General features: G+C 41.1%; 1 long non-coding RNA gene across 1 annotated transcript in view; it reads right to left on the bottom strand.

Moving 5' to 3' along the window:
• Positions 1 to 18,260, bottom strand: part of LOC125358448 — a 40,959-nt gene that overhangs the window by 15,038 nt on the left and 7,661 nt on the right. Inside the window, exons 3-6 of the long non-coding RNA XR_007212306.1 lie at positions 3,552 to 3,595; positions 3,128 to 3,176; positions 2,859 to 3,045; positions 1,033 to 1,683 (exon numbers count right to left, since the gene is read on the bottom strand). This is a non-coding gene — a long non-coding RNA (uncharacterized LOC125358448). The remainder of the gene's footprint in view (positions 1 to 1,032; positions 1,684 to 2,858; positions 3,046 to 3,127; positions 3,177 to 3,551; positions 3,596 to 18,260) is intronic.

The raw sequence follows: 18,260 nt of genomic DNA, 5'->3' as shown, positions 1-18,260 counted from the left end.
GTTGTGTTTATCAACCTGATCCCTTCTGAAAACGAGAAGTGAAGGCAAATACCCTTTAATACTATTTATTAGTGGAGTAATATAATACATTTTGACAAGTTGAACAGTTTTAACAGGCGGCTGTTAAGGTCTCTACAGAGGCTGCTTGGAATGAAAACAGGAATGAGAGACAGCTCTATAACTGGGTTTTAAGAGCAGCTCAGCCATCAGCTATATCCTCAGCAAGTACTTTTATCCAGTTAATTTACCGAGTGAATCCCTCAGGGTCTCCAGCCGTCTACCCCTGTAGCTCATTAGAGCCAATATCCAACTTTTCTCACTGTAGTACTGAATGCATGGATGCTTAAAATGTAATTAAACTTAAAACAAACAAGATCTTTATTCCCTGACAGTCCTGCTATTTTTAAATTGACAAAGGCATGAACTTATATGGGATTATTTAGAAAGCATTATACATTTCAGCCTCTTACGGCAAGACATTTGCCCAACTGTTCACCCTGCACGCAATTAGAAATCTAAATACTTGGGCAACGGGTTTCTACTGGGAATTAAACTTGCAGATCTCTTACAAACGAGTAATGTGGTAAGACTCGCTGTCCAATGAGGTGTCTTATTGAAATATCTCCGGCCGTTGCGTTTGTCACAGCTGTCCTCGCAGCGGCTCACACTCTCAGTGTACAGCTTTCATGACGAAAATAGAAATTTGTGTCCTAAGTACTGTTACATTACTAATGCTAAATATTTAATTCCCTGGGGTTCCAATTATGGTTGAGCACTGGCAACACTGATTCCACTTTTTAATAACAACTGTAAAAGCAATTTGAGCATTTTTCAATTAATTAAATACATAGTGAACGAGTAACTTCTTGTCATTTTGCCCTCCAGGACCTGAGCTAATTGGTGTAGAATAAAATGTTTTGAAATTAACTGATATTCTAGTCTATCCACTGTTACACTATTAAATTACTGTTTGCAAAATGAAATTTGTCTTTGATAGCTACATTCCACATAGTCCTGGGTGGGAGCCAGTACCTGCATGTTAAGTACTTAATGGGCCTCCAATTAGGGCCAAGGTGAAAGTCCAGAGCTTTCTCTACACAGTATTCAGCATCAATCTCACTGATAAAGGGAATAGACTTCAACAGCTCACGTTCCTCCCATTGCATGACGTGTGTTTACAGCAGAGCTGAAAGGTTTGGAAAGCTTACTCGATAAACAAAGCAAAACAAAAACCCTCCTTCCAATCTTTAATGATATTCACCTAGAAAAGCTCAAACAGGAATTTTTAGATGCTTTTCTTCACAAGAGAAAGTTACGAATCAAATGCCTGGGCAGGGCCTCACTTTTCCAGTTTCTCCTTTCAGCACAGACGACGTCATGAACACACTGCCGAGTGGCATCTGGGCTGAAAAGGATGAGTCATAGAGCAGAGCCACATTTCAAAGGGGCCTTCTTCTGAAGTGCAGTGAAATGCGATTAGAGTCATCTCTTTTGGAAAAGCAGCACTGACAGGTGCTCGTCCAGCGCCTGGCCTTGGTTGGCCATAATCGAAAAGCCATGCTTGGAAAGGGAAAGCTCTGGGCAGCTGTCTGTCGAACAGAGATGATCCCTAAACAGGCTGCACTGAATTAGGAGACTCGGCAGAGGGAGCGAGACGAGACGCAGAAAGTGAAATTAATCATTCTGGGAGAGAGGGGAGAAGAATAAGGAAAATGTAATCACTTCCATACCAATCTTCAGGGTTTAAATCTTTAATATTTCTAAGATTACAGCAACATTTTTGAGAAATGAATCTTAATTACAGGATTAACGTGGTAGCACTAGTCAGTTAATATAAATACATCAGCCTAGATTTCCCACTCTTTTTAAAACTAAACTGAAGATGTTTTAAATTCTGGGGTTGAGTCGATTTCCTGGGATCATCAGCAAGTACACATATTGTACACTCATAAAATGAAAAGAAAAACACAAATTGGTGGAAGGTTTATTTAAATGTTAACCTATGTAGAATGTAGCATTTTAATAGACCATCAACAACACTGGCTTGATAAGCTCTATCATTAACAGTTATTTCTTTTTCATTGAGATGTTTCTTTAAGGAAACCAAAGTCAAATTCAAACATTATTAGAGCACTAAGATGCTTGGGCTCTTTTTCCTTGTTCTCATCATCTAGTCCCCACGCTTGTCAACTTTAGTGAGGATAGTCATTGAACAATTCTTAAACAATTTGTAAATGACATAGCAAATCACGTTATACAAATTATTTTTGCCAAAAACATTTTTCCAGACCAAAGAATAGCAGTATTTTAAAATGTAAAAGTAAAAATGAAGAGAAGTTTCACTTTCAATACAAGTGCTAGAGATTTTACTTGTATTAAGAATTAGATTAGAACTGATTCCTAAACACTTAGGTACCTAGTTTTAGAAAATAGTAATTTCATTGTCTGACTACTAACATATAACCAAGGCTGGATACGGTTTACAGCAACATAATATGGAAGGCAGACACAGGAAGACTTCGAGGCAAAGTATAACCTAGCCTCATAATTAATAATAATAATCAATTAAATATTAATAAATAATAATTAACAAAACATAGCTAAACAAAACACTATCTAGCTCTCCAAAAACACTGGACCATTAGCCACAGCAATAATTAAAACCACTATATTTAGTTCCAGTGTCCCCAAATTATTGTACCCAGCTGGTCAGCTTCAGTGGGTCCTCAGCTCCCAGAGGCAGGGAGACATCTCCACCGAGAATCACATGCCCAGTTTCCTACCCTTCCCTGTCTGGGTAACCTGAAACTCCATGTGCTCCAGCCCACAGTCAGAGCTAGGTCTTCCTTGTTACTCACCATAAGTGTGTTGGACTGGCTGGACAACTCCATTCCACTGGATTTGAGTGTAGGCAGGCAGATGATCTGGGCCCAAACCAGAGTGTGCTCACAGTGATGCGACCTTGGACAAGTCACTTGAAGCCTGGGCACCTGTGAACTCCTGGCTCTGATACTTCAGAAAATATAATTCTTTGTAGCTGAGGACCTGAGGAGAAAGAACACTGGTGATGTGGGAGGAGTCAGCAGCAGGAAACAGAAGACCCCAGGGTCTCCAGTCTAAGGCTCACTTGACTTAGACTTCAACAAAGCCTTTCTCCTTGTTACTGTGCTGAAAACCTAGAAAAGGGCACATAACGTACCTATCATGATAGGCACAACAAAAAGAACAGCTACAATTATTATTAACAGGACACATATCATAGAATGAAGGCTCTAGCCCCAAAAGAATATATTTAGCGGGGCTGGGAATACGCCTATTGGCAAGAGTGCTTGCCTCATATACATGAAGCCCTGGGTTCAATTCTCTAGCACCACATATATAGAAAATGGCCAGAAGTGGCGCTGTGGCTCAAGTGCAGAGTGCTAGCCTTGAGCAAAAGAGAAGCCAGTGACAATACTCAGGCCCTGAGTCCAAGGCCCAGGACTGGCAAAAAAAAAAAAAAAAAAGGAGAGGGAACTAGAGGCTGGGAAAGAATCTCAGTGGTAGAGTACCTGTTTGCTTTGCATGTGCAAGGCCCTGGCTTCCATCCCAAACACTGAAAAAACAACAAAAATAGAGAGGGAAGAGGAATTAGCAAGACATTATTACAGTACAGGAGTCATTTAATGTGCTACAAAATTCAAATAAGTCTTGTTTACAACCTGATTTTTATTTCAGGGTGTGTTCAACTAGCTAGGCAGGTCCAAGTGGAGGCCCAACGACCACAGCTCCCCTCTCTTGGCTAGAATCTGCCCCATCAGAGTTCTGGAATGCCTTGAGGACCAGAAGGGAGTTGTTAGGACAGAGCTCCCTGTCTTACACCCAAATGATAAGATGCACGGAGCCCACACACCAGCCTGAAAGGCTTTCGAGAGAATACACCACTGCGGTCTGCAGGGTGTGGCCTCTGCAGGCCTTGCTCACACTGGTTAGGCTGGATCTTACAGTTCCACCCCTGCTCTCCAAGTCTGCAGAGTATGGAGGCAGCAATGAGAAAGAAAGGGAGAGATTTGGGTAGGGATGGTTGGAAACACAGCTGGCAGTCATCGAGGAAACACAAGGTCTTAAGAAATGCCCACTAGCACTAAAACAAGAGTCCTTTAGTGAGAACGGAGTCCAATTCTTACTGCTTCCCATGGGTTATAATCAGAGCTAAATGAGACTCCTTATATTGTTTTTAAGAGGTAAAAAAGACACAACAGTTAACTTTAATTCCTAGATCCTGGCTATCTGGAATAGCCCACTCCCCAGGGGCTCCAGATTATGGTGGTTTTACTGTAGCTAGATAGTTTTATAGTTAATGTACTGTGGTATAAATAAATATAGCTTAGCCTAAGCGTCTCCACTGAAAATATGTAGGCCATAAAATGACATATAAAATAAGTCAATAACTGAAACCATGGTAAATGACTCAAACATAAAAGCACGTAACATTAGAATGAACTAAGATATGCCTACCTATCCTCTTCAAAATTATAATAAATTGATTCAAAATAGACTTTTCAAAATGAAAAAAAACTAGATGAGCCAAGTAAAATGGTGAGAAAAGAGATAAAACTATGAATGTATATAACACTTAGGTAAGAAGAGGCTGGAGGAAACCCAAAGTTTGCTCACATATCTGTGTGATGACCAATTAAATATACACCAGTTTGGCCTATCTTGTCAAAAAGAGGTAGTAGATGCTCAGTAAAGTGTCACTGAACCACAGTGTAGCTGAAAGGTGGTTTGAGTATTGGGTAAGTAAGGGCTGAGAGCCATCAGAGGCATCGTCTGCTTTCCTCAGGGGTGTTTGGGGATTTAAAACATAGGAGAGAGTATGAACTTGTAAAGGCAAGCACCCCACTGACATGTCCAATGCACACGCTGACTTTGCATCTGGAGCAATGGCTGCTGGGTGATGCCTCACTCTGGGTGGCTTTTGGCACCAAAGACAGTGGCTCACCTGAGACCACTCACTCAGAACGGGGCTAGGCAGTAGCAAAGTCAGAGACCCAGCTTCCCAGCACCCTACCAGAGCTTCACTACTAGGTGGTGGCTTTCCATCAGGCTGACAAAGGATGTCCTGGTGTGGCTTTGGGGAGAAGGGCGACAGGGTGACCTCCATGGAGCCCTAGAGGAACTGGTGGAGGAGAAAGGAGCGGGGTGTTATGTGTGATAAGCAAGCCTACCTCTCCTCCTAGTCAGGCCTTTAGTGCCACTGTTGTCCTGCACTTTAATTTGCGTGGTGCTGGAGTTTGAATCTGGAGTATCCCCACAGGCACATGTGTTAGAGGCCTCATTCCTACAATGGGGTGTTGGGAGCTAATGGAGGTTCAGTGGGAGGTGTATGTCCTTTGGGGTGTGTCCTGAAAGGGGATGGAGCACTCCAGCCTCTTTTCTCTTTTATTTCCCAGACGGAACAGTGAGGACTGTGCTTAATCCTGTGTTTCCTTCCACAATGTGTTGTTTCACCATAGACCCAAAACAACAACAGATCACAGACTGAAACCTCCTGAGCTGTGAGCTAGTCCTCTTTCTTCAGAGGTTCTCTTTTTTTTTTTTTTTTTGGCCAGTCCTGGGCCTTGAACTCAGGGCCTGAGCACTGTCCCTGGCTTCTTCCCGCTCAAGGCTAGCACTCTGCCACTTAAGCCACAGCGCCACTTCTGGCCATTTTCTGTATATGTGGTGCTGGGGAATCGAACCCAGGGCCTCATGTATACGAGGCAAGCTCTCTTGCCACTAGGCCATATCCCCAGCCCCAGAGGTTCTCTTTAGTACTCTCTACAGTCACAGAGCGCTGACTAACATACCTAGCTAGCTCTTCGGTCTGTGGAGATCAGATCACCACAGAAGCTGGTACACTTGCTTTCAGTGTCTCCTGTCTTGGGTTGGGCATTGCTATACTGTCTATCCTCTACAGACTAAAAGATATAAGTAACCTTGCATTTCCCCGTAGACTAGGAGGTATCGCTAGCAGCATACCATAGACACGGCATCCTCAACCTAGTTCTGGCCTCACCTCATTTTACAACCAGCCAATCTCTTATCTCCAGGTTTAAAACACAGGCAGGCACTGCTGTGATGCAGAGCCATGTTATGGCACAGTTTAGTTCTCAGATGACATCATCCTGACAATCCCTGGTCTGACCAACCCCACATTACAGATTTCACAAGAGCAGGGTGCCTGGGATGTGCCACTTGCCAGCCCTTCACCCTCCTCTGGGAACATTTGGGTCTCTGCAGCTAATTGCTCTTGGGGAAGACCAGTCACGGTTAATGTTACTTAGGTGAGAAAAGTTGTAGGGATTTTGGAATTCAAAATATACATGTAGAGCAGCCTGACAGACAGTTAAGAGGCAGGGTAGAATCTGCTAGAATCCAGTCTGCAGCCTGTCTGTTAGTAGTGCTGCAACACTTCTGAAGAAAGGGATGTCACTGGAACACAGGTGTACCCCTTATCTATGGCTGCTTTTGTACTGTAGCACGAGAGAGTGCCTGCTCCAGAAAGATAATTTGCAGCAAAAGTTGGCCAGGTTCTGCTCCGGAGTGTCTCCTAAGGAGGCTGTCATTGCTAGCAAAGAATCCTCCATCCTGGAAGGTCCTCCACCCAGCCCTCAGATGGTGGTGTGTTGACAAAAGTCTTTTGCTAATGACTCCTGCCTAAGAGTTGAAGACGTGTCCTTCTTTCCAAGTGTGAAGAGCCTCAAAAAGAGGCATGCTGGGTGGGTGGAACACAGTGGTAGAGTGTGCTTAGCATGAGCAAAGGTCTAGGTTCTATCCTTAGCATCAAAAAGAAGTTTGAGCAAAAAGAAAGAAAAAGCACCTGTTGGCATGTGGGGTTTAGCTGGGAGAGGGGGCAAAGGGGAGAGGGTCCTGGGAGGGGAAGAGGTGGCCCAAGTGCAGGCCAGATGGAGGTGACAGTGCAGTGTCCACTCACGAAACTGGAGAGGAGGAGGCAGATGGAGAAGGAAACTGGACAGCTCCACCTCACCCAGTGGGTGGTAAGGGACCTGGGAATGGCACTAAGAGACTGGGATGTGTCAGTCATGGGTGTGCTAGAATGGGATGGAACCAGAAGCAGGAGTGAAGTCATGCGGAGTGGGGGTGATTGACCTTGCATGGCAGAGAGATCCTGGGCACCTTTTGGAACACTGCACAAATGGGATGGCCTATCTGATCTCCTGTAGGCCCCATGCTGCTTCCATCTGCAGTGGAGGCCCAGCTGCTGCATGTCCCGACTCTGCTTTATTTCTGATTGCTGATCTGCTGTGGTGTTCGTCAGCTCCCTGTCACTACAACAAAGTGAGAGAGATAATGAAGTCCTAAGGAGAGAAGGCTCACTTTGGCTCACAGTTGGAGAGGTTCTGGCGCATGATCAGTGGGGCCCTGGTCTGGTGCTGTAGAGAAGCCACACTTCACTTTATGGTGGGAGGGTGTGGAGGACTAACCCATGTATATCACAAGCCAGGGAGCAGTGTTTCCTCCTAATACTACTCTCCCTACCCCATGGGTGCTCCAGCACCTCCCTATGGCATTTCCCCAGGCACAAACCCTTTTAACACACTCATAGCCTTTCGAGGACGTTCGTTCAAGATCTGTCACAACTCCTGTTTTGTTGTTATTGTTTTCAGTCATAAACATATCTTCTAAAAATGTTTATAGATTTCTGGTTTCCAGTCTGGCACATAGAGATTGGAAGCTGCCCCTCCATCCTACCAAGTAAAAAGCTGAACTGATTCAAAACACTGAAGAGTTTCCTTAAATCTGCAAAGGTAGGGCCACAGGGGAACAGCTACCTCCAAGCTGGAGAGACGGACAGGTAGATAGCACAGCAATCAACCCAGCAGACACTGCCCAGGGACCCCTGAGCCCCAGTGACCTATGTCATGAGCACAAATCTGACAGGTGACATCTCAGGAGAACCTAGTCACTGAGGCTCCTCTACTTTTTTTCCTAGGTTAATCTCCTAGAGTTTTACTGGGCTATCACAATGAATCTGGAGAAAACTTCCCATATAAGATTTTAAAATATGCCAGAACATTTTAGTTCATCTGATTAAGAGCAACTACACAAACAGAGCTAACTCAATGGGGCTTTATCCAGCTCCACTAACCTGAAGGCAGACAACCCCCCCACTGCAGGCCTTTCTTGACTTCCACATAACCACTGATAAGGACCCAGCCTCTGGCACTGGAGTCTCAGGTTCATGGTCCTGAGATGCTGCATTAGTTTGGAGTGCATCCCTCTCCCCACACCTGGCCACCACACTGCTCAAGGTGTACTGATAGCTATTAAATAGGTAAGAACAATTTGAACAGAGGTAGATCAGAACCAAATTCAAATGTGGCAAGGGTGTTGGAATTACCAGACTGGAAATACAAAGCAACAAGGACTGCTATGGCTTGGATGGTTTTGAAACTTCCTCCTTGGTGCAACTGTGTTCAGAGGTGGATGACAATGGGAAAGTGTCACAAAAGCCTCGATGCTGCCATGACAGAATAAGCTCTTCTGGGCCATGGAAGGGCCCAGTACCATAACCAGCACTGCCATCTTAGACTGTCAGCCTCTGGACTATGGGAATATATTTTTTTATCTTCCTCTGAAATGGGTCAGTCTGTGGTTTTCTATTACACAAACACAAAACATCTAAGACAATCACTGAAACCTTAACAATTCCAATGGATAGGGTAGGTAGCATGTGAGGACAGATGAAGAATGGAGATAGGACAATTAAAAACAAAGGAATGAAAAATAAATGTGTGAGAACCAAAGTCATACAGAAAAGAAGGGCACCTTGGATGGTGGATTACACTGAAGACAGAAGATATCCAAAAGAAACTGCCCAAACTGAAGTAGAGAGAAAAATGACTGAAAAACCAAACAAAAAGCAGACTAGAATACCCAAGAACTGTGGGACAGCTACCAGATGTAAGGCACGTACAAGGGGTGCAGTAGGGCAAGAAAAAAACAGAGCAAGGAACAGAGAAATATCTGAAGCCACAAAGGAGAATTTCCCAAAATCAATGTCAGATCCCAAACCACATATCCAAGAAGCTCTGAGAATGCCACACAGGATAAATACTAAATAAACAAACAAAAAATGTAGACCAAAGCATATCACAGTGAAATTACAAAGATGTCAAAACCCAAAGATAAAAATCTAACAAGAAGACAAAACATCCTATGGAAAAAAAAGCGAAGATAGGAATTATCGTCTCAGAAAACATGCAGGCAAGAAAAAAGTGAATTTAAAATTTCACTGGGTGCTGGTACCTCATATCTGTAATCCTAGCTTCTCAGGAGACTGAGATCTGAAAATCATGGTTTGAAGTCAAACTAGGCAGAAAAGTCTATGAGATGCTTACATCCAATTAAGTGCAAACACAAACATCAAAAGTCAAAAGTGGATCAATCTGTGGCTCAGGTGGTACAGCACTGGCTTTGAGCAAAAAAAGCTCAAGGACAATGCCCAGGCCTTGAGTTCAAGTCCAGGACTAGTACAAAATAATAAATAAATAAATAAGTAAAATGTTAAAGTTGAAAAACCAACTTTGAATTCTGTACCCTACAAAATTATCCTTCAGAGTAAAGGATAAGGACTTCTCTTTGGGGCCCTTCTCTGAACAGTCTCACTGTTTCCTTTCACTTCTGTAAACTTAATCTATTTACTTAAAAAAAAAGACAATGCAAAGGAGAAATAAAGACTTTCTTAGAAAGGCTTTATGCAAGCAATAGATGACCTTATGAGAAATGTTAAAATTCTTCAGAGAAAAGAAAAATTACATAGGACAAACATTTAGATCTACATTTTTAAAGGAATGTTACAGAGGAATAAATGAAAGTAAAAGTCCTTATTCTTTCTCTTTATGTCTTTTTTTAGGGGCGCATACTAGGGTTTCAACTCAGGACGCTTATTTGCTAGGCTGGCACCTAGCTGGCACCATGAGTTATGAGCCATAACTCCTGGTTCTGGTTGTTGTTGATATAGTATCGCACCTCCTGCATGGGAATATGCCTGTGCTACCTGTCAAGCTCTCAACTGAGAAGGCAGTCAATAACGTCTACTACGTAATTCTGGAGGAATTCTTTTTCTTTCATTCCTTCATACACTGAATCCCCTCTTTAAGTAGAAATTGTCCAAAAAGATTAAACAGTTTGTCTTGAAACTTTGTGTACACACATTACAGCTGGATTATGCATAAAAACAGCAAAAATAATGAAAATGTATATGAGAAATTCACACCTTGATTGGCAAAACTAGTATACAAAAACTATCAATACGAAAGAACCAATTGTGAGTTTTCAGCATGTGGGATACTCTACCATTGGCAGAGACCAACTTCAGGACTCACTGAGCAGACCCTGGCTTCCACACCTGTCCCTCGTGGGTTTTCTCTCCAAACATCACCATCACACCTTATCCCTGCATCCTCGGGATGCCTTAGGAGATCACTTTCTTCTCTGACCGGAATCTATCACTAAGTCCTTGTTTTTCTAGCCCCTGAGTGTCTGCTGTCCATCTGGGCACATCTTTTCCTATTACCTCTCCTAGACTTACAAAACTATCTTACAAAACCCTAAGCAGTTTCTCAACACGCAACTTCCTTGCTTTCAATGCACTCCCTTTCCCTTATCAAGGGCAAATGGATAGTTTTAAAGCAGACCTGGTCAGGTAAACACTTTGCAAGATGAAGTCCAAGCTCTTCAGCCAGGTACATGCAGCCCCCTCCTTTCCCCCTTCCCACCTTGCCTACCCTTCTCTTTTTTTCCAGCTCTGCAAACTCACCTTACATTCCGCCCAAGAGGAACCTCTCAGAAGCTCCCAAACTTGACATGCTCCCCTGGCCTGGAGCCCTCTTCCCCTTCCCTTCAGGGCTTAACCCAATGACCCCTTCCCTTCTCCTCCAGGAAGTATTCCTTGACCGCTCCCACTCTTCACGAGGTTGGGCCAAGGACTGCACTCCTGAGCTTCCTGGTGCCTGGCCTTGCTGAGCTGAAGTGGTCTATTTACAGCTGTCTCCACAGGAGAGACGCTAAGCTCTGGGCAGTAGCACAGCAAGGCAAGGGCGAATACTGCCTTCTAATCACCATTTTATCCCCTGGCTCCATTATTCAGAATCAGAAGGTGTCTTCAAAGTTGATTTTCTGGACTTATCATAATATAAGAACACAGTAGGTATGCACAAATAACAATGGGCAAAAGGAATATTATATTGGCTGAAATCCAGTTCTGAGTTAGATATATTCAGGCCTGCTACTTGTACCCACACTTAAATTTGGTGCCACAAATGTGACTACAAGTTAGTGACTAGCCACTGGATATTTATTCTCACTGTTTACACAATAAGCATGAGAGAGAGTGGGGCCTTAGGTCTAGAGGTGAGGCTCAGTGGTCTCTAGCCAGCCTAGCAAATGCAAGGCCCCAAGTTGAAATTCCAGAACCCCAAAAGCAAACAACAACAACAACAACAACAACAACAACAACAACAACAACACACACACACACAAACAAAAACAGAAATAAAGCACTGTGGTACAAACATGTGCAAAGTGAATTTCCTGCAGCTAAGACAGAGCCTCTCCAGCTGGCAGTATTGGCTTGGAGTTAGGGTCAAGTCACTTACCAAAGAGGAAACAGTTCACCTTCTTGGGACTCTGTTTCCTCATCTGAGAAACAAATGTCCACTTTTAAAAGCCCATAAGCCGGAATGGTCTGTCTGCTATTTTTATGCACTGAGTTTGAAGAAGGTTTGAATAAGAAGGGTCCTGGAAAAAAATAGTCTACCAGTACACTAAATATACTGTAGTATATTTATACATAAAGTTGAAAGATGGCAAATGGGTTAAAGTAATTTAGCAATAGGTTGTTCTAAAAACATTCTGTGGCCAAAATATACATAAACAATTATAGACAAAATTATAAAGTCTCTGGTGTTTTAAAAGAATACACAGAGCCTACAGCAATCACTTCAGAGTCAGGAAGTCTACTGCTACCCAACCTATGATTTACACTATTTGTAAGTTTAAAAAAAATGGTCTAAAATTGCACTGTTTTCTTTCCCTTTCATTTTTTTTAACTGCTACATAAACAGTATGACAAGATGATTCCACAGTGCTTTGTCATTATATACACTGAGAATTGTTAAGTCAGTGGCTTAATGCAGCAGCCTTGTTATAAAACAGTTCATTTTGACCTCATGGAGGGGTAGTAGCTGATGATATGGGAATCGATATACTTGCATATCAAATCACGAGAATCTTAACTTTCATGTCTTTTATAACCACATTGACTCAATCTATGATTGATATAAATCACAAGAAAACTTGTAGAAATTCCTTTGGTTTTCCAAATTCTTGTCAGTAGGCAACCTCAGAGTCCCTAGAATGGGACGTACATTAACAAGGGCTCTTACTTCTCTCTTGCTATCCATACACTTGTAGGACACTGTGCAGCAATATTTGCATTTTCATCACTTGCTCAAAGAAATTTTTTAGTAAAGCCCCCAGCACTATGTTTAGCCTTATGAATATGGTCTTTTAACCTATGTAGTTTTAATTTCAAAGTTCTTCCAACAGGATTTAAAGGTTCTTTTACTACTGAAGTTCTTTTTTTAATAATAAAAAAACTAAATAAATGAAAAAGCATTATAGTCCTATAGACTGGGCCTATAAGATGCCAGAAAAGTATCTTATTATTCCAAACTATCTTATTCCTTTTTATCATACATAAAAGGAGCAAAATATACTGAATCTCATAACCTAAAGGATTCTTCCAAAACCTGCCTTCATGAGAAAGTACTCATTTGATTTTCACTCAAACCCACAGATGCATTGTTTAATTAGTTAATTAATTACCTTGCAGAGCTGAGGATCAAGCTCAGGGCCTCGCACATGCTAGGCAAACATCCTACTATTGGATAGAGCTATACCTCCAGCCCACAAACCCACATAATTAAAATAAAGAAAAACAGGTTACTTTTTTTAAAAGAAGAATGCCTCATTTTATGGCCATGTGTAATAAAAAAATATTATGTTTTTTCTTTCTTTTTTATGGGCTATGTATAAGAAAAATAAATGCTTTTGTTTCTTTTTTCCAGGAAAGTGCATATAGTTGAATTAAATGAGCATTTTCTATAGTAACAATGAACTGAGCATAGTGCACATGAGATAATTCTATAAGAAAAGTTTCCAGGGACAGTTTCATACACATAATCTCAGCTATTTAGAAGATTAATATTGGGTAGACTGTAGGTTGAGGCCAACCAGGACAAAACACTTAGCTAGACTTCATCTCAACAAACCAGGTGCATTGGCCTACACCTGCAATCCCAACTACAGAGCTAGGAGGATCAAAGTTCAAGGTCCCTCTAGGAAGAGAAGTGAAAGATCCTATATGAAGTAGGGATTGTTTTGTTTTTTGGCCAGTCCTGGGGCTTGAACTCAGGGCCTGAGCACTGTCCTTGAGCTTCTTTTTGCTCAAGGCTAGCACTCTGCCACTTGAGCCACAAGGCCACTTCCGGCGCCACAAGGCCACTTCCGGCTTTTCCTATATATGTGGTGCTGAGGAATCAAACCTAGGGCTTCATGTATAGGAGGCAAGCACTCTTGCCACTAAGCCATATTCTCAGCCCAAGATCCTATATGAAAAATAACTAAAGTTAAAAAAATGGCTGGGGACATGACTCAAGTGGTAGAGTATCTTCCTAGCAAGTACCAAAGCCAGAGTTCCCACACCAGTAACTCCAGAACGAAAGAGAGAAAAGGGAAGAAAGAAAGTAAAGGTAAAAGGAAACAGAGAAAAAGAAAGGAGAGGAAAGGAAAAGGAAAAAAAGAGACTATAAAAACTTAGCTTACACTACAATTCAAGGCCAAAGTGGGCAGAAAAGTCTTGAGACCTATTCTGGACCCCAGGCTGGGGGCAGTGGCATGCACCTGTCATTCCAGTTTACATGGGAGACTGAAAATGGGAGGAATGGAGTTCCAGGCCAGTTTGGCAGAAATTCCCCTACACTCTCTCAACAGAGGAAAGCTGAACACAGTGGCATGTGGCTATGATCCCAGAAACAATACGAGGCCTAAAATAGATGGATCATGGCTCAGGTGCGTGCCAGACTGGAACTGAGATCCTATCCTAAAAATAACCAGTGAAAAGCAGAGCCAGAGGCATGGCTCAGCAGTACAGCACCAGTCTAGTGAGCAAGAGCCTGCGTTCAAACCCTAATACTGCCAAAAATAAAATAGAAAAAAAGAAGAAAAACTTCAGCAAGATGGTAGTGACAAAAGCTAGAGTCTATTGGTACAGAAATGATCACAATACAGGTTAACTTTTCCCATACAGTGGATGTCAAGTCTCTATTAAACTTGGAAAACTGGCCACATATTTCCTCAAATAACCTAAAAGCTTTAGAGTATATTGCTGCCTGTTTTTGTTTACACAGTTATTGACCATCAAGAAGTAATTTTTTTCAACAGTGTTTCTCTAAAGTAACAAAATCCAGATTCTGAAAATTATTTTCTTATATCTGACTATAAGTGATTCAAGATAATCTGCATATTTAAAATCATAAGCAGAGCTGGAGGTGTGGCTCGGTGGTGGTACAAGTCCCAGGTCCAACCCCTCACTACCATAATAAAAGAAACAGAAGCAGAACACTTAAAAGCAGAAACAAATCTAGGTAATGCAAAATGTAGTGTTTTGCCCTCCATGTTACCCTTTACCTCTAATCAATTCTAGTCTTAAAAAGAAATACTCCATGTAATTAACATATGACCCATAATTTCCCTCCTGGGCATTTGTCCCAGGAAAATGAAAACTTGGGATTCAAAAAATGTGCTTCATGAGTGTTTGCAGTTTTATTTGTAATAGTTGAAACCTAGAACCAGTGCTGACTACTGAGCTTCCAGAAGACAGAGAGGCACAAAAGCAGCCAATCATGACTCCACTTCTATAACAGTCCACAGGGCAAAATCAGAGAGGGCTGTGGAGGGCACAAGGCTGGGAAAGTAGACATGTGAAAGGAGGGCAACAGGAGGCTCCTCCTGGTGATAGAAGTGCTCCCGATCAAAACCTAGGCCTTTCAAAGTTAAATCCCTCTCTACAGTTTTCCAGTTTGATTGTGTGGGAACTCACTACTGTAATAGCTATTATTAGCTTAGGTTTTTCATTTTTGTATTTGACCTGAGCTTTACCTTTTTATCCTACTCAAGTGAGTTCAATTACTTACATTTCTTTTTCTGTAAATCAGTTCAAAGTTACCTTAGAAGTAAGGAGGTGCCAAACAATAAATATATTTTTGAAGAAAAAAAACTGGGGCCTTGATAGTAAACTATATATTGCAAAATAGCTCAAGGACCTCTCTTTGTTATTCCATGCAACTGCATGTGAATTTATAATTATTTCAAAACATAAAATAAAACCTCAAAGGATAACATTGTAGCCTACTAAATTGTCTTTGCAATACTGAGATCTAAACTGCACAACTCATCAGGGCACTTGGATTCTTTGTAAGAACTGTGGAAGTAGATGATGTACAAAGTGGGCTGCCTACCCAATAACTCCTGGCAGTTTCTGTAAGCATCTCAGGCATCTGTGAATCTCCCCAATTCCCACTAGGGGCAACCTCTGACTGGACACACACCTTTCAGAGTTCACATTAACAGGCTGGGAGTCTGCTTTCCTTCCCTTAACTGCTACAAAGAATTCCCCAATGAGGAGGGAGTCAGTCAACTCCGGGTCCACCCAAGGTAGGAGCTCTTCAGGAGACCAGGATGTCAGCTTCCTCGGACAGCAAAGGCTCTGCCAGTTAAAGGAACTTTTTCTACTGTCTGTACTGCTTTAATTCATTGTTCCAGGAGGAAATATTCTATTCCAGGGGGACTAAAGTATACACATAGATACTTGTTGAATCTTTTTCTTCCATAAATATAACAGATCATATTAGAAACTGATTTTAACCCACTTTAATGATGTCTGATTACTAGAATTGTATGATAGATTTCAAAATCCTCTTTTCCAAGATGAATTCAAATGCATTAATATGCATTAAATAAAAGCATTTTAGAAAAAAAAGAGTAAGCATATAAAATGCATTTGTTTTCCTATACTGGGGTTAGAGACAACACTGCTCAGCAGTTGTCTGTAACATCAAGCATTTTCAATGAAGCTGGTGATGGAGAGGAACTTGACCTGCCACATGACAGCTGGGGACTTTAATTGGAAACATACTGTAGTCGATAACTGGGGACACTTGATTCTCCTACATCCTTTGCATGGAGTCTAGAACAGATAACAGGAAATTTCAAAGACCAATGACTGAATATAAATGAGCAAAGCATCTTTTAGTAGTCACAGTTAGTCACCTCCACTCCTATCTGCACTGCGTTGACTCTGCCTCACTTTGCCCCATCTTATCATTTCTGTGCACTAATTACAAATGCTACCTCTAAGAGGCCTTCAAATAACTTAGCAGTGGGGTGGAGGTTTGCTCTAGCTGCCCACTACAAAACACTTACATACCAAGAACTCAAACAAGAGGCACTGAACACTTGCAAATACTGAAGGCTGCCCAACTACCCACTCAGAGTAGAGATGCAATTCTCCAACTACCTCAGGTCACATGGAAAATAGAATGATATGCTAATTTGTTCCTATATTAAGTTATCATAGAAGGTCAGATGAAACACAGTAAAATGAATTCTGGAAAAAAAATTAACTAAATAGATTGGTATGCACCGTATCAGAGTAAACTGTTTATCTTAATAGATATAAATACTAGAAGGATTTTTAAAACAGGGTACATTCTCCTTTTCAAAACTAAATGCTTTAACCAACCCCAGGCAATGACTTGCATGATTTAAAAATATTTTATATAAATAATTTTTCCCTAAAGGAGAAGAGAGGCAGGCTCATTTTTTTCAAGGGGAGGAAAAAAATAGATATGGGCATAGTATCCAAAACTAATTTCCTCAGAAAAGCTTCATTTAATCTATGTATTTCTTAAATTTAATTCACATAAATAGTTCTGCATAAGCTGTAAAATGAACCCTCAGCTTCAAAGTGTTGATTATAATGTATTTTCTTTTTCACTCCAGAATAAGCTCATAAATAACCTACGTATTTTCTGGAGAGAATATGCTTTCTTTTAAAAATAAAAAATTTCCATTTTTTTCTGGAAGGCAGAAGTAATTTGGTGGATACTCCACTGACTTAAAAAATGTACAAATAAAATTAATGGTTGGAGAATTTAGCTTTCACCTTTCTGTATTTCTTGACAAGAAAAGGGGCCCGGGATGGGCGATTATAGAAGAGTAACATCACAGGTAGTTTGCAAAGCAAACAGGACACAACAAAGAAAAGTAACTGAGGGCATTTGTCTCCGACCCTTAGGCAAATTCCCAGGAAAAAATAAATAAAATAATAATTTGTATTTTAGAGCCCTAGCTTCATCTTCTTAAGAGGTATTTATATTTTCTATTTCATTTCACTTTTTCCTGTTCTATGCACTAAGAGCTAGCTAGCACTCACTGAGTCAGAGTCATCTGAATTTCCATGAAATCACAACTCATTTTTCATTTCTACAGGGTTTGCCTATTGATTGTAATGATTTAATAACTACTAGTTACCATAAAACGAGCTAGGTTCCCATGGAACATCAGTTTGACATCTTGTTCAAATACTTACTTTTCTGCTATCCACTCCCAGCACTATTTACTTGATTTTCTCCTTACCAGGTTAGATATGGAGACACTAACACAGATGTAAAACCTTCAGACACCTTGATATGTAAATACACGGGTATCTAAAAGGCTGAGAATTATACTTAAAGGAGGAGAAAAGGTCTGACAAAAATGAAAACATGAAGGGTCCTGATAAAAATCAGGACTTAAGTAAATTAATCTTCATTTCCAGTGAAAGCAATCTGATATGCGGAGACTGAGAGTTAGTCTACCATAAAATACGGCACATTAAATACTACAATAACCCACTTGAAATGTCTTAATATAATTATGTTGTCATCTATAAATGGTTGTAAGTATAGTTATATTTTAGTATTCATTACCAGTGATTCCAATGCAAAATATATTGAAACTGTAAAGATATTGAGCCAGTTTGGGATAACATCAAACAAATTAGTAGCTATTCTATGACTAAAAATGAGGCTCAAAATCTTTAAACACAAGCCATTTGGACCATGGTTATCATTTGGTGACAGTCATTCCTGCTGGCCTGCTTATATTCT

Source organism: Perognathus longimembris, chromosome 10 (genome assembly GCF_023159225.1).
Source record: "Perognathus longimembris pacificus isolate PPM17 chromosome 10, ASM2315922v1, whole genome shotgun sequence".
NCBI lineage: Eukaryota > Metazoa > Chordata > Mammalia > Rodentia > Heteromyidae > Perognathus > Perognathus longimembris.
The sequence above is the reverse complement of the archived record's forward strand: the minus strand, read 5'-3'. Positions and strand labels throughout refer to the sequence as shown.